Below are 27362 nucleotides of genomic sequence, written 5' to 3' on the forward strand. Positions count from 1 at the left end.
ATTTTGATAGCCTCTCATAACCATCAGGAAGTTCTCAGACATTACAAGACCATCAAATTCCTCACTAGGGAAGACTGTCTGCAGATCAGTAGCAATCTTTAAAGCAGCTTCACGGGCCTCTGATGAAAGAATGTCCAGGTATGCCTGCCAGCGTAGTCTTTGAAGGGCCTCACACATTAGCTTATGGGTACGCATGCTTCGGTTGTACTGATGTCCAGATATGACTCCCTCTATAGACCCTGCAGCAACAACTTCAGCTTCAATGATGACGTCTTGAAATCCTGCATCCCCAAAGCGCTTCCCAATACAGGACATGTATGACATGGCGGTATGAAATTCCCCCATTCTCAGGACAAGTCGTTCCATAAATGTGGTGTTAGTCCAACGGATTTCTTGTGCTTTTGCATATATAGCCTGGTCCATTACCAATACAATTTCATTCAGCTCCAGTTTGTCAGCTATTTCAATGGAACGAGTGAGGATGGTATGTACTGTATCTAGATCTGTTGGACTGGCGTCAATTACGGGCAGGTAACCAATGCAAGACTGCAGTGGAATCGTACTTCTTTGTAGCAGAGTGTTGTAACCAGTCCATCCCGGTAGAACACGGCTATGGACTTCTGGGCTCTGCAGGAAAAAGTAGGCACTATCCAGTGTTTGTGCAGTGTCCTGTGTAGTAGTGTAGTTCTCGTGTCCCAGTTGAACTTTTGATCCAATAGGTTTTGGACCGGTCCTTTTTCCTCTTATGTAGGTGTCAATGTGGATGGGAGGTGGTTGAAGAGACCTTTTCCTTGTTCTCTGTAGAGATACCGTCTCAGAATTAGACACATCACAGGTAAAGGCCTTCTGAATGATAATGCCATTTGTGTTGTGTGTTGTTCCTTTTCCAGATAGTGTTTCTTCTCCAAAGTCATTGTTGTCCCAAACAAGAGTTGCTGGAACATGCACTGTAATGTTTGATGGGATGTATGTGTCACCTCTTAGCATTTGCAGCTCTGCTAGAGCGGTATCATGTTCCAGCACTTGTGAGTTACAGGAACAGTGCCCAAGACCATTAAGTATTCCTATAAGGTGAGCTGATCCTGTCATATGCCGTATAGCCATGGCTAAGGAGGAATGCTTTGGCATGAGCCAGCGTCCTCTCATTACAAGATTCATGATATCCTGGCTCATTGACAGAATCTTCTGATTGGCCTCCACACTAACATTGACACGCAAACCATCAGTTACAAGTTACAAATGCTGTTGTTATACCTGAAGTCCAAGCCAAGAAATTGTATAGCTCCGTTGGTACCAGATTAGAGGCAGTGGTCATCGTAAGGTCTTGCGCTGTGGGTGGCCATGGAAGTTTAGGAGTAGTTTTACACTTGGCCTCTATAATCTCCCTGAGTGACATAGCAGCATGATATAGAAGTCTACTGTCTGCTGTGGGGGAATCTTTTTTTTTACACCCTTCTGCTACATGGCTTGGCTCTGTGTCAACCTCTGTGTCATCTTCACTATTTTCTGATGATGACTGTGTATCTTCATCATGAATAACTTCATCAGCACTTAAGTCATCAACAAACACTAAATAATTTCTTGAGGATTTCAGAAATCTCAGACATGGATGTGACTTTTGCAGTCTTGCTTTCAAGGAAGAAGCTTTATAAGATGTGATGTTAACACCTTCATTTTCGCTAACAATTTCTTTGAAAAGGTAATTTAACCGGGACAGCCTTAACACCTCACGGTTTCTTAGCAATCTCTCTTCCACCACAGACTTACAGAAATGGGTGTAGCCCATCTGATATGGGTTGCTTTGTGTATTTTCCTGTCGAGAATTTTTGGACAGATGTCTTGTATAACGTCTGTAGCAGCTCAAATGATACATGGCCTCTGCAGCTACAAGATCTCTCCCACGTATATGAATTAGAAGATTTTCATCTCTTCGTTCCTCTGCAGCAAGAAGTAGTTTACCTGCAGTTAGTGTTTCACAGTGAGCAACCTTTTCTTTTGACCTTTTTCTGCTGTGACGGTCAGTTATGTACTGGTTCTTTCTGCATATTATGCATCCAACTGGCAGGAGATGAGAAGATCTTTTTAGGAGGCCTTGGCTATCAGATGTAGAACGCAGAACCCGAACCTTGGATGCAGTCTCATCACTGACTTCATCTGGCAGTGGTTGGGCTTCACCTGCATGACAATAGGAGACCAGAATGTATTTAAAAGGTGGTTGATTTTAATCTAGAAAACACACTGTCTTGTTTTATGTAATGTGTTGAAATAAAGCATTCCTAAAAATAGTTATTTGTGTTCAATTCTTTATTTGATCATTAATACTCCCCAATATACCTCAGAGTTTTCATTGTAATCTCATATTGGATTAATGTTTGTTGTTCCTGTTAAATGTATTTTCAATGGTAATGTACAACGTCTTTCAAATATAAATTAAATATTAACAAACTATAGACCGTATGTAATTCATATTCAGTAGTGTGAGGTTTATATACTAACTGTAGATAAAGACATTATGGACACAGTCAGATTAACATTAAAAAGTACCCAGTGTATACAGCTACTGAATTCAGCGGGCAATGATTGGAACAACCCCATCAAGTCGTGAGTGTATTAGGTATGTTAGGTATGAAACTATCCTTACTATACATCAACAGTAAAGTTCACTCTCCTCCCCATACTTAATATGTAGTCAGTGTACACCAATGACAATGTCTGCAATAATTAAGGGGCGTCTATCATGATAGAGGCCCAATGACCTTGTGGCAGTAGCCGGATAAACGAGGCGGAGAGGAGGAGTAACACTAGGGAGGGTGTGTGCATTAACGTTCATTCATATTCGCAGACCCCGCCCTCATTGAGTATTGAAATACAGTGTAATTGATACAAACCTTCTCTTTCTTCGACTCCCTTGTCTCTCCTACGTGCTCTTGCGATGTGCTCTTTGTTGGTGAATAGCATGTAGCATTCTCTGTGGTATCCCATATTAGCTGGCACATCTTTGTCTCCATTTGTTTCTGATAAATTAAATAACACTATTGTCTTTTCAGCAAAGACACTTTCTGTAGTGTCCAGGTTCACCCATTCCTGGGCACACTGCACAAATTTCGCCCAACTTTTTTGGGAAAATGCCGTTATTGGGCTTTTAGCACTCGAAGAAATATGCATACAACACTTCATATTGTCAATATCAATAGCATATCGATATAATCAAGCTGTGGTGGGGGTAGTTCGCGGTCAACGCTCGTGAGGTCACCAGACAGTAAGTTACGCACAATGAATCGTTTAAAAGACACTCAAACAGATTAACAAGCAAGTTTTGTTTTATTTGAGGAATCAACTGTATCATGACCGCTAATAATAACAATGTCTTCGTAGCACATATGCATAGCATGGAGTTAGCATTGTAAGTATACTGGGTGTAAGCTGTCAGTGAGTTTCATTCACAACAAAGCAGCGTGCGCGATATTTACGTCATGGTTGTCAAGGAGACGAGTATTTTGTACCCTTTTCTGACGGTACGGTTTAGTAGTCTCGCAAATTTGCCATCTTAAAAAACGATGAGTTTAAATCGATGGCTTCTTCAATTGCGCAGAAACCGAAGTTGGAAACAACACTTAAAGTACTTATATGATATTTAGAATGTCATCTGTAAAAACATTACTTCGAGCGTGTCTCATTTCAGGGGCTACATGGTTCTAAGGCCAGATTCGTAGACCGGTTGCGTCATAGTGGCGCGACTAGTGCTGTCCCATTTCGTGGGCTCCTTCGAATTCGGCCGACAAATCCACCCTTCTTTTCCCCGAAACGGAGTGCGCATCGGGTGTATGCTTCGCGGCATAGATATATACACTAGATGTCGCCTTCTGCTTCTCAGCATGCGTCAACACCGCCGCCATCTTTGTACAGGGATCTGAAGCGCTAAACTAGTTCTCCTGTATTGTCAGCGTTACCTATTTAGCGACGTTTGGCCATCCCCAGCGATAGAAAACCTTTTTAGCGATTAGCGACAAATTTGGGAACTTCTCACAATGATGGCAGATCGGCTTCTTTGTTGTTGAAACGTAAGAAAATCACCTTTCTCATGGCTTTGTCATTTATGAATTCAGCTACATCTCGTTTGCCCATGGCACTGACCCATGATTATAAAAGTAACGACTGGCGTAGCCTATGTAGTTGTAGTAGCAGAGGTAAATGTTCTACAGATCTACAGCAGCTTCTGGTGAGATTACAATGTACATGAGTAAACGAGACGAGGGGTATGTGGCCTCAACCAGAGCCTGTCTAGAAGAGCCTGTTTACTTTCATTGTATCGAACCTGGTTGCAGTTTACTCATTGTTCCTCTAGGGGCCGCCGCTAGCTAGTGCAGAATGAATGGGAGTCTATGGGGCTAGACGGGTAAAATGTATCTTTATTATCGTCTTAAGCTTAGTTTTCTCTAGACTCAACCATAAATACATGCCTGTCAGTTGGAACAACCCAAAAAACTAGATAATTGCTTGAGATTTTGACGATTTATGGTGATTTTATTTTCGCTAGATCTTTGCCCAGATTGACGCTAATGCATTATAGAGGAGTGGATCACTGAAGCAAGATGGCGTCTCGATTGACGCATTCGTTCCAATGAACAGCAGTAGTCAAGGCGACATCTAGTGTATATGTCTATGGCTTCGCGGCCTATCTGTCCCCAACATTCCGAAATACCATTGAACGCGCTTGTGACGTTTCTTTCATTCATTCAAGAAGATAATGGCGGGACAGTCAGCACCTGAGGAGTACGTTTTTAAATGTAAGTATTGAGTTTAAACTTGTCTATAATATGTTGACTAGCCTACATATGGGGCGTTTGTGAATGTCACTAAATGTTGAGACCTAATGTTGACGTAAACGTTAACTTAGCTGCTAACAGTTGTCGTGAATCTAAACTGACAATGCATGCTAACACTTCAGGTGTATAATTTCTTTGTTTTTTGTGAAGTTTATCGCCGGTTTACAGGTTCGGTTAGCATGTCTTGCCAGAAAAGCGAAAAACATGGGATAATGTTACACTGTTAAGAGAAATGTAGCGGTTCACACATACCTGAGAAAATACGAACGTTATCAGTGTTTCTTGAATTTCCCCTTGGGGATCAATAAAGTATCTATCTATCTGTCTATCTAGTGGAGCTCATCAGACATTACTTACCAGGGGAACAGGCTACTGCAGACTGGTAACTGGTGGTGGTTACCGATTGCGTTGGTGTTACGCTACATTAACCCAAAGTAGTAGCCAATTATAGCCGCATTGTAACAGAACTTTATAGGCCTACTTTACAGTTGTGAAAAAAATGCCCACCTGTCCTCTTGTCTTGTGTTAGGGAGCAAAGAAAATACCGAGGCTTTTATAAAGCTGAGGGGGGAGATGGAGTACCTTTTTACAGGTGCCAAGTTCTCCGCGAGTGTGGGATGGGGGTAAGTCCACAATAGCCCATTTGCCCACTTCTATTTTCCCTTACTTGACCATTTAGTCCTCATGGTGTAGTGATATCCAGGCTTTTCTGATAATGAGCTAGTGTAACCAATGGATGGTGATGTGCCCCCTGTCATATTTAACTACCTTTCAACTTTGAACCCTTAAGACAAGTGTCTTCTATTTCTCTCTCTCTCTGCCTCTCTGTATGTTCTTAGGAAGTTGCTGGAGAAGTTGGGGCTGGCGGACAAAGTGAAGCCTTTACAGGCTAAAAAGAAGTGGGACAATTTAAAAAAAATATATAAAGTATGTACATATAACACACCCTATGCACACTTAAAAGTCATAAAATGTAATGTTAATGTAACATATGATGTTCAAATTGAAAATAAAGGTTTGCTGGAATTTGTTTTGCTGTTGTTGAATGCCATGCTTGATTTCTACGGTAGGATTGCAAGTACCCAGGGAGTGGTGAGGGGGTTGGGGGGAAACCCACAGCAGAAACTTGGCCCTGGTTTGTCCTCATGGATGAGGTTTTAGGACAGAGGCCATCCATTCAGCCTCCTGTCCTAATCGCCTCAATCCCTGAGGACAAACCAGGGCCAAGTGGGGCTGGTAATGAAGAGGAGGAGGAGGAGGCGGCTAGGCCTAGCAAGGAAAGGAAAGGGGACAACCTCATGGAGCTCATCAGAGAGGACATGAGGCTGCAGAGGGATGCTGAGGAGAGGAGGGAGAAAGATGGAAAGGAGAGAATGGAGAGGCTCTTCTCTCTTTTGGAGAGACTGGTCGAAAAATAAAAAAAAATTGTAAATACATCAACAGTTCATTGTTTATTTTGATTAATATTAATTATAATTACTGGGCAATTTTATTTATCCAATGAATGAGTTAATTATTTTTTTTTAATTAAGATTAAGACTATATACAACTAATTACAATATATACAATAGCTGAGCAGGGAGGTCCTGGTGGTGCTGCTGGACCTGGATGGGGTGCCACAATAGTGGGACATCGTCTTGGGGTGGTCTCCAGAGCGTCTCCACCGCATCGTCCACTCACCGGTCTTGCAGGGCTGGCTCAATCGACGGCTGCCATGTCTAAGAGTTTGTGACAAGATACAAGATATGTAATCAAGATATACACTCTACTAAATTTTCACAAAACATGTAATATAAAGAAATCTCAATTAAACAACATTTGTAATTTACCTCTAGCATGGTCAGGTTCCTCCTCCAGGGCATTCACTTCAGCTGACAGTTGGTCCCGCCAGCGTGCACCACTGACAACCTCCACACCGTTCTCCCCCTCATCCTCGGCCACATCCTCCACAGGCACATCCTCCTGGGGCACGATCTCACCAGCCCCAAGGCAGATGTTGTGGAGGATGGCACATGCTGTTATGACCTGAAATGGTACAAAGTTAATGTTAAAAAGTGTAATTTGAAATCAGCTTGTTTGATTGACTTATCTACTTTTGTTCAAAAAAAAAAAAAGAGATTGAGAACTTACGTGCGGTACAAAGGTGTGGTGCACCATCAGCGTTTGCTGGAAGATGGTCCTGAACTTGTTCTTCATCACTCCGAAGGCACGCTCTACAATGGAGCGTGCCTTGGAATGATGCCTGTTAAATCGCTGAGCTCCCACACCTTGTACCGGCCTTTTGTAGGGAGTGATGAGGGGGAGTGGGTGTTGGAGGCACGGGTACCCACCGTCAGCCAAAATGAAGTGCCCTGGAGGAGGATACGCTGACTGCCTATACAGCGGGCTGTACCGGAGCACTCGTGAGTCGTGGACCGACCCCGGCCAGCCCACATAGGTGTCAATGAAGCGGCCCTGATGGATGGGAACAGTTTTCTGTTCCTGTAGCACTGACCATCAGGGCCGCTTGGTGCCTTGATGCGAACATGGCAGCCGTCGATTGCTCCAGCAGCTTGCTGGAAAACTCTATGTCGAGCCAGCCCTGCAAATCCCCGAGTCACTGCCTCCAGCTCCTCTGGGGTCTTCGGGAGGTGGATGACCTTGTGGCGAATGGCCACCACCTCCTCAGTGACTCGGTGGACGATGCGGTGGACAGTTGCTCGTGGCATTGCAAATGCTCTGGCGACCACCCTGTACGATGTCCCACAGGCAATCCAAAGCAAAAAAACAAGGGTCTCGATTGTGGCACCCCATCCGTGTCTTCGCTCTTGTTGAAGGAGGTCCAGCAGCACTGCCAGGGCCTCCCTGCTCAGCCGAAAGTCTGGTTTTGTGTCTTCCCCATTGAAAAATTTCTGCAGGACAGGGACGCTTAGATTTATCCTGCAGAACATGATTGGTCCGATCTGTTTTAGGGAACAGAGGGGAAAAAGGTGTTAATCAAACAAGTCTATTAACAACTTGTCTTATACAGGCCTACATCAAACCATCCTGTTGATTAGCCTACTTTTATTTTACCAGCAAGGTAAGAGTTTTACTGACAATAGGCCAACATTAAATTATGTTGCTTAAATATGTTTCATAGTAGGCAGTGCCTGTAGTAGGCTAGGCCTAATGAAGGTGCAGTAAACCTACTTTTCTCCAATAGGCTACTGAATAAGGTTACAGTTTTTAAACATTTGACAGTAGGCCTAGGCAACGTTAATAGTTAGGCATAACGACACTAACGATAACGGTAACCTGCACGTTAGCTTACTATCACTAACTGTAACGTTATAACCAACCATGGTCTATTCGTTGACATGTTACACAACCGCATAACTTATTCTGATTTCTAGACGTTAACATCGATTGTTACAGTTGGCTATAAGTAGCCTACATCTTCACCAGTTATTAAGTAGCCTACATATTCACATATTTTACCTGATTATCGTTGTCCTCTCTTAGGCGAAGAAAAATTGTTCTTCGTCTCCGGCGCTGTTCATTCCCCATTTCCTCAATAATTAAATGTAATAAAAAAAACAACAGCACAATCTCTGGATCCATGGCTACGATATTAAAATAAGTGATTAAAATACAAATGATTAATTAGGCTAAATTTAAATAGTGCTGGCAGCGATTAATGATTAATAACGAGTAGACCTAGCGTCTTTTCACGAGCGGGATACATTGTGTTCTTAAAGTGACGTATTTGGGAATTCCACTGTGGGCTAGACCGTCTCATTTAGAAAAACCGTTGGTCCAGCCAAGTCCGGTCTCTGCGGTCACAGAAGACCAGTGCTTGGTAGCACGAATGCTCCGAAGCATCCAGCCCCTGAAATGAGACACGCCCTTAGTTCCTGGCCACGTAAAAATGGAATTCACAATTTCGGGGTCCGGCCCACGGCCTAATCAAATTCAAGTCTCTAATGCTTGCCTACAAAGTAGTCTCTGGTTCTGCTCCCACCTACTTGAATGCCCTCATACAGGCATATGCTACCTCCCGACCGCTGCGCTCCTCAGACTTACGACGTCTAGCTCTGCCACCGGTACGCTCTAGCCTCGTGAGACCATCCTGATCTCGCGAGCTTCAGGGTTTCACTCGCAGATCAGTCTGGATACTTTCCGTTAAAGAAAATTTGGAGCAGTTCACCAAACGAACGTCCAATCAGCGTTGGCTTTGAGGCGGGTTGAGGTGTGACGCAACGAACAACATGACGGCATCCACAGAGATGAGCATAGCTATCGCGCAAGTTTTATTCAAATTAGAAAGTATTCCTGGGTAAACTGTGAAGCTATGAGTCTCAGCCATGCAGCTGGGAGGAATGAACGACACAGACATCCTCCACGGCTGATTCCAGTTCATAATGGAGGAATATACTATCTTCAGAAGTGTAGGGCCTACCGTGAAAACTTGATGGGAATTGTCGTTGATTAGGTTCATAAATGGTAAGTTAAAACATCTTAACGTTTGTCACGTTACCTAACTTAATTGTATGTTAAACGGCATTAGAAGAATACTTTGTTCATCTAATTGGTTGATTTGGCCCGTCGATAACCAACAAAGGTGGTGATAGACAGATGGTTTATCCAATCAGCTAACCAGTATGTCCGCCCCTTCCCAAAAGTTCCCAGATGGATATGCGGAGCAAATCCATCTGGCGGAGTCAGGTTATGTACGCTCAGGTCAATCCAAACTTTTTTTATTTGTTGTTCCTTGCTGGTGGAACGCACTACCAGTTCCTACTAGAGCAGGGACATCCCTCTCCATCTTCAAAAAACTCCTGAAGACCCAGCTCTTCAGAGAATATCTGCTCTCGTAGCACTACTTACAACTAGCTAATTCTAGCACTTACCACCGGACTACAACTGACACTTGACTGTATAAAAACAGCACTCACTCTTATTGTGCTCTACCTTTTTACATTGTTTTTAATTGTTCTAGTATTGTTGAAAGAATTGTTCTAAAGCTTTAAACTGTTTACCATGTTGTAAGTCGCTTTGGCTAAAAAAACGTCTGCCAAATGTAATGTAATGTAATGTAATGTAATGTTATGTAATGAGTCAGTGTGGAGATTCAACAGATTCAGATGGAGAATCTTTTTAGTTCATTCAAATAAATAATTAGTTTGAGCAGGTCTTCCATTTGAGCCTAATATTACAGCTTTATGACAATTTTGAAAAATTGACATTTAAAGAGCCAAACATTGGCGGCCATCTTGAATTTGAAGGTCCAAAATAGGTCAAATCAATAAATCTACATCATTCATGATTTTCTTGACCCAAATAGTCTCAGAAACCATGTGTAATGCAGCACTGTGGGCAAAACCATTAACAAGTTAATATCCAGCTTGGCTTACGGCAGCCATTTTGGATATAGGGCTCTCACAAAATTTCCCCACATTTTTACAAGGATACACAAGGATACAAGGAAGTTTATTGTCACATGCATATAGTTACTGGAAGTAAGAAATGCAGTGAAATTATGTCTGGTGTCAGCCTATTTGTGCATTAATGGGGGGGGGGGGGGGGGGGGGGTAAAAAGTGCAGTAGAAGAGGGGTTTAGTAGATTAAGTGGCAAGGGCTGCATAAAAAAGGTGGGGGAGGATTGGGAATGGGTGGGGGGCACCAACAAGGAGCACCCAAGAGCAACAGGGGCAAGGAAAAACTCCCTTACCAAGGAAGAAACCTTGGGCAGATCCACGGCTCAAGGGGCTAACCCAACTGCCAGGGGTCTTGGTGTGTGTGTTGGGGGGATGACAGGGGAGATGGGATAGTGTGCTGTGTATGTGGGGAGAGGGCAGTGTGCAATATGTGTGTTGGAGAAGCTTCCTCATGAGACAATGTGCTGTGTATTGGGGGGGCAGTGTGCTGTAAGTATGTTGGGGATGTGTGTTGGAGAAGCTTCCTGATGAAATAATGTGCTGTGTATGTGTGGGGGGGGGCAGGGACTTACTATTGCAAGCAGAGTACTGTATGTATGATGTATGTGAGTGATGACAGTGAAGATGTGTGTGTGGGCGGGAGGGGAGTGGAGCAGTGACTGTGTGTGTGTGTGTGTAGTGTGTGTGTGGGTAGGTGGGGGCAGTGTGCTGTAAGTATGTAGAGGATGTGTGTTGGAGAAGATCCTGAAGACAATGTGCTGTGTATGTAGGGGGGGGGGGGGGCAGTGTGCAGCAAGTATGTAGAGGAGGGTTACTGTAGCAAGCAGTGTGCTGTATGTATGTGAAGTGATGATTTTTGTGAGGGGCACCCCGGCTAATTTTTTTCTTTAACCTTTATAGATGACAAATCTAGTGAGAAATGAACGCTCTCCACGGTCACGGAACTGCTATAGATGACCCAAGCCTACGGTGTGAGATTCACAAGTAAGGAAGGTGCAAATATGATGTAATTTATCATGGGAAATTATTGGAAATGTGATTTCTTGTTTATTCTAATTGCAAACCACACACATCCATTCGGAAGCACACGTACACATTTAATACTGAAAGACTATCATTTCGTTCAGAGCCATATAAAGGTAGGTAACCTTTATATGGCTCTGATTTCGTTTATTTGATGTTGCCTAGCAACACAGCCTTCAGAGCAAAGATTCTAGAACAGGGCTTCAGAGAGACAGGTTTTGAGTTTGTGGCCAAGAACCTAAAATATCGGTTTCCATGTGTATGTGCTGTATGGTGTGCGTCCTTTATGAAAGTAAGTGTTTTATACAGTTAACGTTACAGACATAATGAGTCATGTTGTAGTGGTCAACATAAATGTGCCCCTTCTGTTATTAGAATGCTAAGCGGAGAAGCTATGGGAGAAGCATGCTAAGCAGAGATTTAGTATCATTAATTTCTTGTGTGGCTAGCTATAGGGAGGAGATGTATGTTGCTAATTGGGATTTATGGTCATTTGATATGAGATGCTTGCACTCGTAACTTCGTCACTTGTAACTTTAGGACTGCTATTTTTTTTACTAACAGTAATTCACGAAGCACTTTAGCCCTAAAAGTAGCACCTAAGTCTGTGACAGCTTAAAAGAAGTGGCAAGGACTCCTAACGCGATGTTTTGAAATGCGTCTACTATTGTCTACAGGAGCTTCCAATCGCGAGGGAACTTGCATTGTATGCATAACTAAGGGATGCAATAACACCACCAACAACCAAAACTAGCCTACTCATTGTCAACATGTACATGAAATGTAACGTTTCATGTGAATCAAATTAAAATGTTTTCTTTGCAAACGTAAGCATACTGTAGGCATATGGTGACAGATTAATTTAATAATGCTGCTGTGTGAATCACGGTAAGAGCGAATGAAGTGGCCACTTCTTAATGGGACCCACTGTATGGAAGTGGGCTAAGTAAAATAGAGATGTTTTAAAAAAGATAAGGTTAATCAGAATTCTACGATATGCCCGCTTGACAACGGCAGAGATAGAACTGGCCTTTGGCCATAGCAACCATCCATTTAGAACGACTGGCCTTCATAGCAACCAAAGATCTGAGCTGTGTTGCAATGTGAGGCAAAGTATAGAAAGGTGATGAAACATACAGAGACAGGTCAAGAAATATAGTGCAATGTAGACAGTAGTATACAGTTGATTTACAGACGGTGGTTTAGAGTAATATGAAGTATTCCTTTATTCTGAGATAGGCTACATCAATAGGCTCTCAAAACAACCCCAGGCTCACAAAACAATCCCAAACAGACATAAGGTCTTTATAGAGCAAATCCATATAGATTATTTGTCAAATAAACCAGTAAAACATAATTTGTGGGATGGAATATATAACATTCACACTCATAGCTCATATTTTTTTTAAATAAATCAGTGAAAAAGTATCCTGACAAGCAAGCAGCTTTTTAATGCCTTGGTCATATTTCATAATTTCAATTCCTCTGTAGGTTACCTGATAGCCCAGTTTGAGAGGCGCAAGACGCGTGACATTATTTATTTTTGCAGCCAATCACTGCTGTCGTTTTATTTTATTGATTTGATCTCAGTCATAGAAGCTAAATTCGAAGGCAGGCCAAAGGTAAAATCCAACGAACCGCATTCACCCCGCAAGGCAATAGTTGAATAGAGCTTTTGAGGTATTGCCATTGCTCCAACACTGAAAGGCACTGTTAGAATGCTTGGATCAAGCCAGGTTCAGCATAGCGTATGTCACTGTCTGCTCACGTTGGTGACCGGACCAGGGCAAGCACACTTTCGCAGTTCCCGCCGGAAATGCAGTCTAGTTAGGTGTGCTTGCAAAGCAGCACACTTATTGTTCTTCTTAAGTTTTCTTATTATTAATATTATTATTAAGTGTGCTTGCTGAAAGCAGCACACTTATTGTTAGGGCCCGAGCACCGAAGGGCACAAGGCCCTATTGTTTTTGTAAGGATTATTATTATTATTATTATTATTATTGAGTATTATTATTGTTATTCTACTTTTTTGCTTTCCTGTTTTTGAGGTGGTTAACATGGTCGAAAACTCTTGAAATTTGGCACACACGTCAGGTGTCACACATCGCAGTTAGGTACAAGAGCTTGACCCCGGGCGTGGCCCAGGGACTCGCTAGCGCCCCCTTATTTGACTGATCCCGTGGTTGGCAAATATTTTGAGGTGGTTAACATAATCGAAAAGTCTTGAAATTTGGCACACACATCTAGTGATGCAGTGAATAGACAGGGATAAAAGCTTGGCACTGGGCGTTGCCCAGCAACTCCATAGCGCCCCCTTATGTCACTGTGACTTGTGGTTGGCATATAGTTTTAGATACACACACCAAATTTGGTAGGTGTATGTAACTCCCAAAAACAAACAACTTTTGTATTAACATGCCATTAGCCACGCCCACAGGAAGTGAGGTAATTGAGATTTTGTGCGTTGTGGACATGATCAATTTTAACGTACTCCTCCTAGACGGTTGATCCAATTCATGTCAAAGTTGGTATACATGACGCCGAGATGTTCCTGATGATAAATTGTGAAGCGTTTTTTTGATATGTTGTAATTTGACAAAATGGCGAAATTATTCATTTTAATACCCTTCCACATAAACAATAAATGTGTCATAATTAACCATGCATGGCTTGAAATGTTTTAAATTTCACAGGTCATGGAAGACCATGTTAATGATAATATTCACATGCCCATAATGCATGTTTGGCATAGCGCCACCAACTGGCAACAGAAAGAATCACAATTATACTGATGTCATATGATCAATTTGAACATACTCCTCCTAGACGGTTTGTCAGATTCATTTGAAATTTGGCAAACATTATGCCAAGATGTCGCTGATGTTAAATTGTGAAGGTATTTTTGAATGTTGTAATATATTTGATATGATTTTAATATCTCACCACATAAACAGGAAATGTGTCATAAATCACAGTGCATTGAATGAATGGTCTGAAACTTCTCAGGTTAATAGATATCATGATTATGATGATATCCAGACACCCAATGGGCCTGCCTGTCATAGCGCCACCACCTGGCCAAGCAGGAAATGTGCCAGAAATGGAAAATGCCTTAAGTGATTGATCTGAAGTTTTATAAAATATTGGATATCATTATTGTGATGATATTCACATGCGTAATTCACAGGCCTAGATTAGCGCCACCATCTGGCCAAGCAGGAAATGTGCCAGAAATGCTCTATGCTTTGAATAAATGGTCTGAAACTTCTCAGGCTAATAGATATTATGATTATGATGATATCCAGACACCCAATGGGCCTGCCTGGCATAGCGCCACCACCTGGTCAAGCAGGAAATGTGCCAGAAATGGACAATGCCTTAAGTGATTGATCTGAAAGTTTACACACATTTTGGATATCATTATTGTGATGATATTCACATGTGTAATTTCAATGCCTAACATAGCGCCACCATCTGGCCAACCAAAAAGTGTATCAGAAATGTTCTTTGCTTAAAATGAATGGTCTGAAATTTCTCAGGTTAATATATATTATGATTATGATGACACCCAATGGGCCTGCCTTGCATTACGCCCCCACCTGGCCAAGGGAGTAAATGTGGTAGAAAATAAAATACAAAAACAACTAGCACACGCATTAAATATGTACATTTCACAAACGCACCACGTCGGTGCTTTGTTGGATTCCGACATGTCACGGGTTGCGGCCCGCAGGTGCTCGGGCCCGCCATTGCCGCTTGCGGCTATATTTAGGGCCCGAGCACCGAAGGGCGCAAGGCCCTATTGTTTTTGTAAGGATTATTATTATTATTATTGGGGGCCAAGCAGCGAAGCTGCGAGGCAACCATTGTGTTTCTATGATTTCTTATTATTATTATTATTTAACATCTTTCTTCCGCCATTGGAGTCTATGGCAGCCCATAGAACCGTCTGGTGAAAAGTTGTGAAATTTGGCACACTGATTGAGGACAGTCTCATGGTCAATTTCACCAAGTTTCATGTTGGCACCTTGACCGCTCTAGCGCCACCAACAGGCCAAAGTTGGACGTGCGTTCACGCACGTAACTTCTGACCCGTATGACCAATTGTCAAAAATGAGGTATCGTTGGATTCCTTGGGCCAAGACGAGTTCAACGCACCCTATGACGTCATTTTCCGCCATGATGGATTTTCCGCCATATTGGATTTTAGTGAAAGTGAAACTAAAACTTCACAGGTCACAAATTTTGTCTGATCGACACCAAACTTGACATACATGATCTTCAGACCAAGCCTCACAAAAGTTGTGGTGTTTTGTCTCCGGAACTAAAACCGTTCATCCATAATATCCAATCGAAATTTGCGGCGAAGCCGCCAAACAGGAAGTGAGCTCATATCTCAGCAACCCATTCATCTATCATAACCAAACTAAATACCTGGACTTAGGACCCAATCAAAGGGACGCTCAAGAAATCTGGTGACCTTTGACCTGTAGGGGGCGCTGTAATTAAGAAACATGCCTTTTGGCCTGTAGCTGCTGTTGTGCTTAGAATTAAAACACACTAGTGGTGTCTGGTAATACTGTTGGAAGTCCTTAGGCCGACTGAAGCCAACTTGTGATGTCATCGTAATTGATTCGGCCGCCATATCGGATTTAATCACAAACATGAATAAGTATTCGCATGTCACAAATTTCAGCTGATCCTCACAAAAATTGGCAGAGACCATCTTCAGACCATGCCTTATCACTGTATTTTTTTGTGGAACAATTGACAGAAGCGTTCGCCTGTAACAGCCAATCGAATTTTGCGGCGAAGCCGCCAAACAGGAAGTGAGCTCATATCTCAGCAATGCTTTCATGTATCAAAACCAAACTTAGTACATGGTCCCCAGGACCCACCAGGAGGACGCTCAAGAAATTTGGTGACCTTTGACCTCTAGGGGGCTCTGGAATTTGCAAAAATGTATTTTGGCCTGTAGTTGCTGCATTATTCTGCAATGGAGGTCAATGGTAGCCCATAGAACCGTCTGGTTCATCCTGATGATGCACAAATAATTTGGTGACCTTTGACCTCTATGGGGGCATTGAAATCACAGCAATCAATCAATCTTTTATTTTTGATGTCAAACTGATGACAGCGAGTTCCATCCAGTTAATTCTAAAGTGTGCGTGCAAGAGTGGGGCAGGGTGGGACGGGCAGGGGTGGTTGCGGCGGTGGGCTGGCTGGGGGAGGGGGTGGCGACACTTAGCCCTGGTTCAGCTCCACAAAATCAGTTATGTTTTGATGTGAAACTTGACCTTGTAACTCAGCCAATCTTGGGTTGTATGGCATGGAACTTGCTGTGACTGCTTAAGGCTATATGCCTGATGCAACGGCATTGACTTACATGGCAAATCTGGCCTGCTGAACTGCCTGCTTGGCCCCCACATTGCTGCTTGCAGCTATATTTATTATTGTTATTCCACTTTTTTGCTTTCCTGTTTTTGAGGTGGTTAACATGGTCGAAACCTCTTGAAATTTGGCACACACGTCAGGTGTCATGCATCGCAGTTAGGTACAAGAGCTTGACCCCGGGCGTGGCCCAGGGACTCGCTAGCGCCCCCTTAGGTGACTGATCCCGTGGTTGGCAAATATTTTGAGGTGGTTAACATAATCGAAAACGCATGAAATTTAGCACACACATCAAGTGGTACAGTGAATAGACAGGGATAAAAGCTTGGCACCGGGCGTTGCCCAGGAACTCCATAGCGCCCCCTTACGTCACAGTGACTTGTGGTTGGCATATAGTTTTAGATACACACACCAAATTTGGTGGGTGTATGTAACTCCCAAAAACAAACAACTTTTGTATTAACATGCCATTAGCCACGCCCACAGGAAGTGAGGTAATTGAGATTTTGTGCGTTGTGGACATGATCAATTTTAACGTACTCCTCCTAGACGGTTGATCCGATTCATGTCAAAGTTGGTATACATGATGCCGAGATGTTCCTGATTATAAATTGTGAAGTTTTTTTCCGATATGTTGTAATTTGACGACATGGCAAAATTATTAATTTTAATACCCTTCCACATAAACAATAAATGTGTCATAATTCACCATGCATGGCTTGAAATGTTTTAAATTTCACAGGTCATTGAAGACCATGTTAATGATAATATTCACATGCCCATAATGCATGTTTGGCATAGCGCCACCAACTGGCAACAGAAAGAATGACAATTATACTGATGTCACATGATCAATTTGAACATACTCCTCCTAGACGGTTTACCAGATTCATTTGAAATTTGGCAAACATTATGCCAAGATGTCGCTGATGTTAAATTGTGAATGGATTTTTGAATGTTGTAATATATTTGATATGATTTTAATATCTCACCACATAAACAGGAAATGTGTCATAAATCACAGTGCATTGAATGAATGGTCTGAAACTTCTCAGGTTAATAGATATCATGATTATGATGATATCCAGACACCCAATGGGCCTCCCTGGCATAGCGCCACCACCTGGCCAAGCAGGAAATGTGCCAGAAATGGACAATGCCTTAAGTGATTGATCTGAAACTTTATAAAATATTGGATATCATTATTGTGATGATATTCACATTTGTAATTCACAGGCCTAACATAGCGCCAACTTCTGGCCAAGCAGGAAATGTGCCAGAAATGCTCTATGCTTTGAATAAATGGTCTGAAACTTTTCAGGTTAATAGATATTATGAATATGTTGATATCCAGACACCCAATGGGCCTGCCTGGCATAGCGCCACCACCTGGCCAAGCAGGAAAATGTGCCAGAAATGGACAATGCCTTAAGTGATTGATCTGAAAGTGTACAAACATTTTGGATATCATTATTGTGATGATATTCACATGTGTAATTTCAATGCCTAATATAGCGCCACCATCTGGCCAACCAAAAAGTGTATCAGAAATGTTCTTTGCTTAAAATGAATGGTCTGAAATTTCTCAGGTTAATATATATTATGATTATGATGACACCCAATGGGCCTGCCTTGCATTACGCCCCCACCTGGCCAAGCGAGTAAATGTGGCAGAAAATAAAATACAAAAGCAAATAGCCCACGCATCAAATATGTACATTTCACACACGCACCACGTCGGGGCTTTGTTGGATTCCGACATGTCACGGGTTGCGGCCCGCAGGTGCTCGGGCCCGCCATTGCCGCTTGCGGCTATATTTAGGGCCCGAGCACCCGAAGGGCGCAAGGCCCTATTGTTTTTGTAAGGATTATTATTATTATTATTATTGTTATTCCACTTTTTTGCTTTCCTGTTTTTGAGGTAGTTAACATGGTCGAAACCTCTTGAAATTTGGCACAAACGTCAGGTGTCATGCATCGCAGTTAGGTACAAGAGCTTGACCCCGGGCGTGGCCCAGGGACTCGCTAGCGCCCCCTTAGGTGACTGATCCCGTGGTTGGCAAATATTTTGAGGTGGTTAACATAATCGAAAACGCATGAAATTTAGCACACACATCAAGTGGTACAGTGAATAGACAGGGATAAAAGCTTGGCACCGGGCGTTGCCCAGGAACTCCATAGCGCCCCCTTACGTCACAGTGACTTGTGGTTGGCATATAGTTTTAGATACACACACCAAATTTGGTGGGTGTATGTAACTCCCAAAAACAAACAACTTTTGTATTAACATGCCATTAGCCACGCCCACAGGAAGTGAGGTAATTGAGATTTTGTGCGTTGTGGACATGATCAATTTTAACGTACTCCTCCTAGACGGTTGATCCGATTCATGTCAAAGTTGGTATACATGATGCCGAGATGTTCCTGATTATAAATTGTGAAGTTTTTTTTCGATATGTTGTAATTTGACGAAATGGCAAAATTATTAATTTTAACACCCTTCCACATAAACAATAAATGTGTCATAATTCACCATGCATGGCTTGAAATGTTTTAAATTTCACAGGTCATTGAAGACCATGTTAATGATAATATTCACATGCCCATAATGCATGTTTGGCATAGCGCCACCAACTGGCAACAGAAAGAATGACAATTATACTGATGTCACATGATCAATTTGAACATACTCCTCCTAGACGGTTTGCCAGATTCATTTGAAATTTGGCAAACATTATGCCAAGATGTCGCTGATGTTAAATTGTGAAGGGATTTTTGAATATTGTAATATATTTGATATGATTTTAATATCTCACCACATAAACAGGAAATGTGTCATAAATCACAGTGCATTGAATGAATGGTCTGAAACTTCTCAGGTTAATAGATATCATGATTATGATGATATCCAGACACCCAATGGGCCTCCCTGGCATAGCGCCACCACCTGGCCAAGCAGGAAATGTGCCAGAAATGGACAATGCCTTAAGTGATTGATCTGAAACTTTATAAAATATTGGATATCATTATTGTGATGATATTCACATTCGTAATTCACAGGCCTAACATAGCGCCACCTTCTGGCCAAGCAGGAAATGTGCCAGAAATGCTCTATGCTTTGAATAAATGGTCTGAAACTTTTCAGGTTAATAGATATTATGATTATGATGATATCCAGATACCCAATGGGCCTGCCTGGCATAGCGCCACCACCTGGCCAAGCAGGAAAATGTGCCAGAAATTGGTAATGCCTTTATTGGTTGATCTGAAACTTTACAAAATATTGGATGTCATTATTGTGATGATATTCACATGTCTAATTTCCATGTCTAACATAGCGCCACCATCTGGCCAAACAGGAAATGTGCCAGAAATGGGTAATGCCTTAACTGATTTATTTGAAACTTGGTAGGTATAAAATATTTGAAATCATTATTGTGATGATATTCACATGTGTAATTCTGATGCCTAGTATACCGCCACCATCTGGCCAAGCATGAAATGTGCCAGAAATGCTCTATGCTTTGAATGAATGGTCTGAAACTTAACAGGTTAATACATATTAGGATTATGATGATATCCACACACCCAATGGGCCTGCCTGGCATAGCGCCACCACCTGGTCAAGCAGGAAATGTGCCAGAAATGGACGATGCCTTAACTGATTAATCTGAAACTTTATAAAATATTGGATATTATTGTGATGACATTCACATGTGGAATTCACATGCTTAGCATAGCGCCACCATCTGGCCAATCAGGAAATGTGCCAAAAATGTTCAATGCTTTGACTGATTGATCTGAAATTTTACACAAAATTAGATATCATGATGATGATATTCATATGTCTTTTTAACATGCCTTGCATAGCGCCACCAATTGGCAAGAGAAGGAATGTGTTTTTTCCAAGTCTGTTGGATATTACAATCAGATGCATCTGATTAATCAGATTAGGTGTATATGACATCCAAACACCCAATATGCCGGTGTGGCATAGCGCCATCAGCTGGCCATAGTCAGAATAGTTTTTGGAATTTATTTACAAAATTTTAATTAAATATCATTATTTTGATGATATTTACATGTGTAATTTCCATGCCTAACATAGCGCCACCATCTGGCCAACCAAAAATGCATCAGAAATGTTCTTTGCTTAAAATGAATAGTCTGAAATTTCTCAGGTTAATATATATTATGATTATGATGACATCCAATGGGCCTGCCTTTCATTGCGCCCCCACCTGGCCAAGCAAGTAAATGTGCCAGAAAATAAAATGCAAAAACAAATAGTACACACATCAAATATGCACATTTCGCAAACGCACCACGTCAGTGCTTTGTTGGATTCCGAAATGTCACGGGTTGCGGCCCGCAGGTGCTCGGGCCCGCCATTGCCGCTTGCGGCTATATTTATTATTATTATTGTTATTTCACTTTTTTGCTTTCCTGTTTTTGAGGTGGTTAACATGGTCGAAACCTCTTGAAATTTGGCACACACGTCAGGTGTCATGCATCGCAGTTAGGTACAAGAGCTTGACCCCGGGCGTGGCCCAGGGACTCGCTAGCGCCTCCTTAGGTGACTGATCTCGTGGTTGGCAAATATTTTGAGGTGGTTAACATAGTCGAAAACGCATGAAATTTAGCACACACATCAAGTGGTACAGTGAATAGACAGGGATAAAAGCTTGGCACCGGGCGTTGCCCAGGAACTCCATAGCGCCCCCTTACGTCACAGTGACTTGTGGTTGACATATAGTTTTAGATACACACACCATATTTGGTGGGTGTATGTAACTCCCAAAAACAAACAACTTTTGTATTAACATGCCATTAGCCACGCCCACAGGAAGTGAGGTAATTGAGATTTTGTGCATTGTGGACATGATCAATTTTAACGTACTCCTCCTAGACGGTTGATCCGATTCATGTCAAAGTTGGTATACATGATGCCGAGATGTTCCTGATTATAAATTGTGAAGTTTTTTTTTGATATGTTGTAATTTGACGAAATGGCGAAATTATTAATTTTAATACCCTTCCACATAAACCATAAATGTGTCATAATTCACCATGCATGGCTTGAAATGTTTTAAATTTCACAGGTCATTAAATACCATGTTAATGATAATATTCACATGCCCATAATGCATGTTTGGCATAGCGCCACCAACTGGCAACAGAAAGAATGACAATTATACTGATGTCACATGATCAATTTGAACATACTCCTCCTAGACGGTTTGTCAGATTCATTTGAAATTTGGCAAACATTATGCCAAGATGTCGCTGATGTTAAATTGTGAATGGATTTTGGAATGTTGTAATATATTTGATATGATTTTAATATCTCACCACATAAACAGGAAATGTGTCATAAATCACAGTGCATTGAATGAATGGTCTGAAACTTCTCAGGTTAATAGATATCATGATTATGATGATATCCAGACACCCAATGGGCCTGCCTGGCATAGCGCCACCACCTGGCCAAGCAGGAAATGTGCCAGAAATGGACAATGCCTTAAGTGATTGATCTGAAACTTTATAAAATATTGGATATCATTATTGTGATGATATTCACATGCGTAATTCACAGGCCTAGCATAGCGCCACCTTCTGGCCAAGCAGGAAATGTGCCAGAAATGCTCTATGCTTTGAATAAATGGTCTGAAACTTCTCAGGTTAATAGATATTATGATTATGATGATATCCAGACACCCAATGGGCCTGCCTGGCATAGCGCCACCACTTGGTCAAGCAGGAAATGTGCCAGAAATGGACAATGCCTTAAGTGATTGATCTGAAACTTTATAAAATATTGGATATCATTATTGTGATGATATTCACATGCATAATTTACAGGCCTAGCATAGCGCCACCTTCTGGCCAAGCAGGAAATGTGCCAGAAATGCTCTATGCTTTGAATAAATGGTCTGAAACTTCTCAGGTTAATAGATATTATGATTATGATGATATCCAGACACCCAATGGGCCTGCCTGGCATAGCGCCACCACTTGGTCAAGCAGGAAATGTGCCAGAAATGGACAATGCCTTAAGTGATTAATCTGAAAGTTTACAAACATTTTGGATATCATTATTGTGATGATATTCACATGTGCAATTTTCATGCCTAACATAGTGCCATCATCTGGCCAACCAAAAAGTGTATCAGAAATGTTATTTGCTTAAAATGAATGGTCTGAAATTTCTCAGGTTAATATATATTATGATTATGATGACACCCAATGGGCCTGCCTTGCATTAAGCCCCCACCTGGCCAAGCGAGTAAATGTGGAAGAAAATAAAATACAAAAGCAAATAGCACACGCATCAAATATGTACATTTCACAAACGCACCACGTCGGTGCTTTGTTGGATTCCGACATGTGATGGGTTGCGGCCCGCAGGTGCTCGGGCCCGCCATTGCCGCTTGCGGCTATATTTCTTCTTAAGTTTTCTTATTCCTGTAAGCCCAATTTTTCGTCAGCTCCTGCTCCTAGACCTTTTGAGATATCGCCACCGGTCCAACTCTAGAACGTCCGGCCGGAACCGGTGTAGTGTGGAAATTGAAAAGGATGTCACTGACCCTTGTCATTCTTCCGCCATATTGGATTGAATAGAAAGCGAAACTAAAGTTTCACAGGTCACAAATTTGGTCCGAACTTCACGAAACTTGACGTACATGATCCTTGGACCAAGCTTCACAAAAGTTACAGAAAGGATTTTTGATTTTCAAAAGCGTTTGCCCGTCACAGCCAAACGAAATCGGCGGCGAAGCTCCGAAACAGGAAGTCGTCCATATCTCAGGAACACTGTCACATATCGATACCAAATTTTGTATATGAACTCGGGACTCCAATGTGAGGGTGCATAAGCTAAAAAAAAAAAGAAATATTCCAAAAGTTTCCATCATTTGGCATACCACCCACAGGTATTTGGTAACTATCACCTTTCACCTTTGCAGTTGCACTTCTATCACAATGCCTTCCAAGTATGCACAATGTCTCTGGGCAGCCACATTGTCTCGGGGCAACCTTGCCCAATCATGAAATCCTTGCTCTGCCATGGGATAGTATGGACTTATGAACTGAAATAGCAAGGAGAACAATAGCTATATATAGCTTACATAATAGAGTTGTTTTCACATTGACGGTTTTCAAATTAAATTTTTCATTATTGTTAAATATCATGATGGGAGAGTATTATTAAAAATGTTACAAGTATGCAAATGCATATGTTTACGGGCATTTAGGTTTTACTGTGTTGTTTTGTTATAAAGACATGCAAGGCATTCTGGGCCATAATGAACAGTGGTCGGCAGCACTCCATAGGCTACGTATTAATATGAATAGGTGTTTCTGTAAACCTAGGGACAATAAACAGCTATCTCTGTTACAAAAACGAGCTGGTAATCGCTCATTGAAGAGGGAACTATGATAAAAAGATTGTTTTCCTAAAAGCATGGAGTTGACGAAAGACTAAGCAAGCAATGACGCTAGGTGGCAACGTTGTATTACATTTCACTAGGTGTGCGCTTCACAAGTAAGGAAGGTGCAAATATTATGTAATTTATCATGGGAAATTATTGGAAATGTTATTTCTTGTTTATTGTAATTGCAAAACCACACACATCCATTCGTAATCACACGTACACATTTTATAGAGCTGGTAAGTCCCGCCCATCCGCTAAACCCCCAGTGGACCTCTAGATTAAAAAATCGTCAATGTAAGTGAATGTGAGAAAATAATTCTTTTCTGGTCCCGTTTGAATTGTGCCATGAATGTGAACATATGTTGTCTGTGAATTTTTAATATAATTTTTCATGTTACGAGTTTGACAGTATATTGTATGATTCTTCGGCTATCAGTTGTGGAAAAGACATAACGAGAAAGACTACATGTCGCCTGTGACGTGAGCTAGCTCTAATCGCTAACATTAACTGAGATGCTAGTTTTTGTAACGGCAGGAATAAACACACATGGTAACAAAAATATTCGAAACATGTCTAGCTTCACTCAATACATTAACACTATGATACAGTGTGATTGTAAAGTTGTATGGTTCACTGTGTTCAAAGTCGATCTTAATAACCCTCTACATCTCGACCAACTGATGGTTGTTATGGGAAACTAGTTAGCTGTCGTCTAGCGGAAAGTTGTAGTCCACAAAGTGCTCTCACACAAAGTTTAACCGCATCAAACTTCTACCCGCTCAATTGTAGCAATCTTTACACAAAAATTTATATTAAAAATTCACAGACAACATATGTTCACATTCATGGCAAAATTCAAACGGGACCAGAAAATAATTATTTTTTCACATTCACTTGCATTAACGATTTTTCAATCTAGAGGTCCAGCGGGGATAGCGGAAAGGGCGGGACTTACCAGCTCTATACTGGAAGACTCAAGGGGGCAGGCGAATTCCCGGAAGTAGAAGCATCGATGTAGCGGTGGTTATCAACTCTCTGCTAACCCCATAGAACGCCCATCCATTTAGGATTTTTTTGAACTCCCATAACTTCATATAACATATATCATGTGCCGATATTTTAGCTTCTGTGTTATCTACATAAACAATAAAAGGCAAAACAAGACTCGACTACCTTGTACGTAACGTTAGGTTCCCGTAAGAAGAATGTTTAGCATGTCCGGTTGAAGGGAAGCTAACGCACTGAAGGGAGATAACCGTATTGTTTGGATAAGAAGCGTAGTCCAGCCAGCACGGAAACTCGTGAACAAAGCTATGTAGCCTACAATAGCATTGTAGCCTATGTTAAGGTAAAGCATAGAGGCAAGTAAACCTAATGGAAAAACAGTAGTTTTACCGTTAGGTAGTCTAACGTTAATCATTTCAGAGGTTTTCGATGGATTGACGTAGGTCAGAAAAGTGGAAAGAAGATTAGCCTCAAGGCTATAACTTTTTTGTTTTGTTTTACCATGACTGTTTTCGAAGATGATCATGTGTGGTAGTTTCAACATTAACATGACTTGATATCACTTGTGAGTATGATATTAATAATAATACATAAATACATTTTTAACTTTGAAGACTTTGAAGGCGAAGGAAGTGTGAGAAGAATTTCTGTGTAGCCTATCTATCATACGAGTTACAAGATTCAGTTCGATGGCTAACGTCACGAAGTTAAGTGCGAGTCTGCGCAGTACTGGGGGGACCAACTGAAAAATGACTCAGTACCCTCCCATTGAGAACGACGGAGTCTGTTCGTCCATTTCTTTTACTGTCTATGGGAAGACTGTCTATTCGTTTATTTGATGTTGCTTAGCAACCAAGACTTCAGAGCAAAGATTCTAGAACAGCTTCAGAGAGACACGTTTTGAGTTCGTGGCCAAGTACCTAAAATATCGGTTTACATGTGTATGTGCTGGATGGTGTGCTTCCTTTATGAAAGTAAGTGTTTTATACAGTTAACGTTACAGACATAATGAGTCATGTTGTAGTGGTCCACATAAATGTGCCCTTTCTGTTATTAGAATGCTAAGCGGAGATTTTAACATCATTCATTTCTTGTGTGGCTAGAAGCTAGCTAGCTAGGTCATAGGGAGGATATGTTGCTGTAACGTTATGAGATTTATTGCTTAGCGTAATGCCATGGTCATTTGATATGAGATGCTTGTACTCGTAACTTTGTCACTCGTAACTTTAGGGGCTCTATCTTCCGTCCCGGCGCAATTGACTTTGTATACTCGCGCGTTTGTCTTTCCTATTTTGCAGTCAGCGCATATTGGAATTTTCCCTCCACAGGTACATGCCTGTAAATTAGGGAATTCGATTGCGCCCACGGGGGCGGTTCAGCGAAAAGACGGGGCGTGTTCCGGCGCAAACGTTCACTGTTGATATTTTGCAGTTTCAGAAAACAATTCCGCCACAGACCAGGAACTCACTGGTCTAAAGTCTGTGGCGAAAATGCAGATGCTATTTTAAGGGCGCATGCATGACCACAGGCCTGCATGAATGAATGCGTTGCACACCAATCTACAGACACCCCCGTGCACAGACGGAAACATTCAAAGCCTTGATAATATTTGTCCATTTCCCGGTTTTGTTCGTGCATTGGTGACCTAAATATTTAGTAGCCTATAAAGTACAACATCTACATGCAATATCTTTACAACAGGCTACAGCCCTATAAAGGCTAAAGTTACTTTTAGTTTTGTTCCAATTTACCGTTGTGTAAGGTTTTAAGCACCATAATTTTGCCTACCTTGTTGTAGCCCATCTGAAATAACTCCAAGCTTTGCTATGTTCCCTCCATCCTTTCGTTATTTTCAAAAAACGTTTTATATCCATGATGGCCTTGAAGTCTTGAGTTAGTGAATTAGCTTAAATCAGCTTTTCATGTGCTGTTAACCAGCAACAGATAGTACAACAAAGCAGCAAGTATGGTTACAATTTCTGTACAATTTCTGTAGTTGCTGCATCCATTCATTGTTATTCTCTCTCCTGCTCAAATAAATGTTGTGCGTGAATTAAGTTGATGATAATGTGTTTACAAACTCTGCTTTACAGAAAATATTGTAAATAGTCTACTGTCACGCAGTTAATGGGATACTGTGCAGAGTTGAAAGTTAGGTCAACTTAAACGAAGCCCTTGCTTGGCCGCCTGTGCTGCGCAACGCACACTTAGCTCCTCTGATCTATACAATGTAGTTCCCATTTCTGTAAACCATACATAATTTCAAAGAAAAATATTACCACTC

The 27362-nt window shown here is 41.6% G+C and overlaps 1 long non-coding RNA gene across 1 annotated transcript; it reads left to right on the forward strand.

Moving 5' to 3' along the window:
* The first annotated feature begins 4713 nt into the window (after positions 1 to 4713).
* Positions 4714 to 5762, forward strand: LOC143114343 (uncharacterized). Its single transcript, XR_012984900.1, has 3 exons — positions 4714 to 4787; positions 5356 to 5449; positions 5666 to 5762. It is a non-coding gene; the product is annotated as an uncharacterized LOC143114343 (long non-coding RNA).
* The last annotated feature ends 21600 nt before the right edge of the window (positions 5763 to 27362 follow it).

Source organism: Alosa pseudoharengus, unplaced genomic scaffold (genome assembly GCF_046254945.1).
Source record: "Alosa pseudoharengus isolate Yale_2024_CS ecotype anadromous, Long Island Sound unplaced genomic scaffold, YU_APseudo_1.1 YU_APseudo_1.1_scf_11, whole genome shotgun sequence".
NCBI lineage: Eukaryota > Metazoa > Chordata > Actinopteri > Clupeiformes > Clupeidae > Alosa > Alosa pseudoharengus.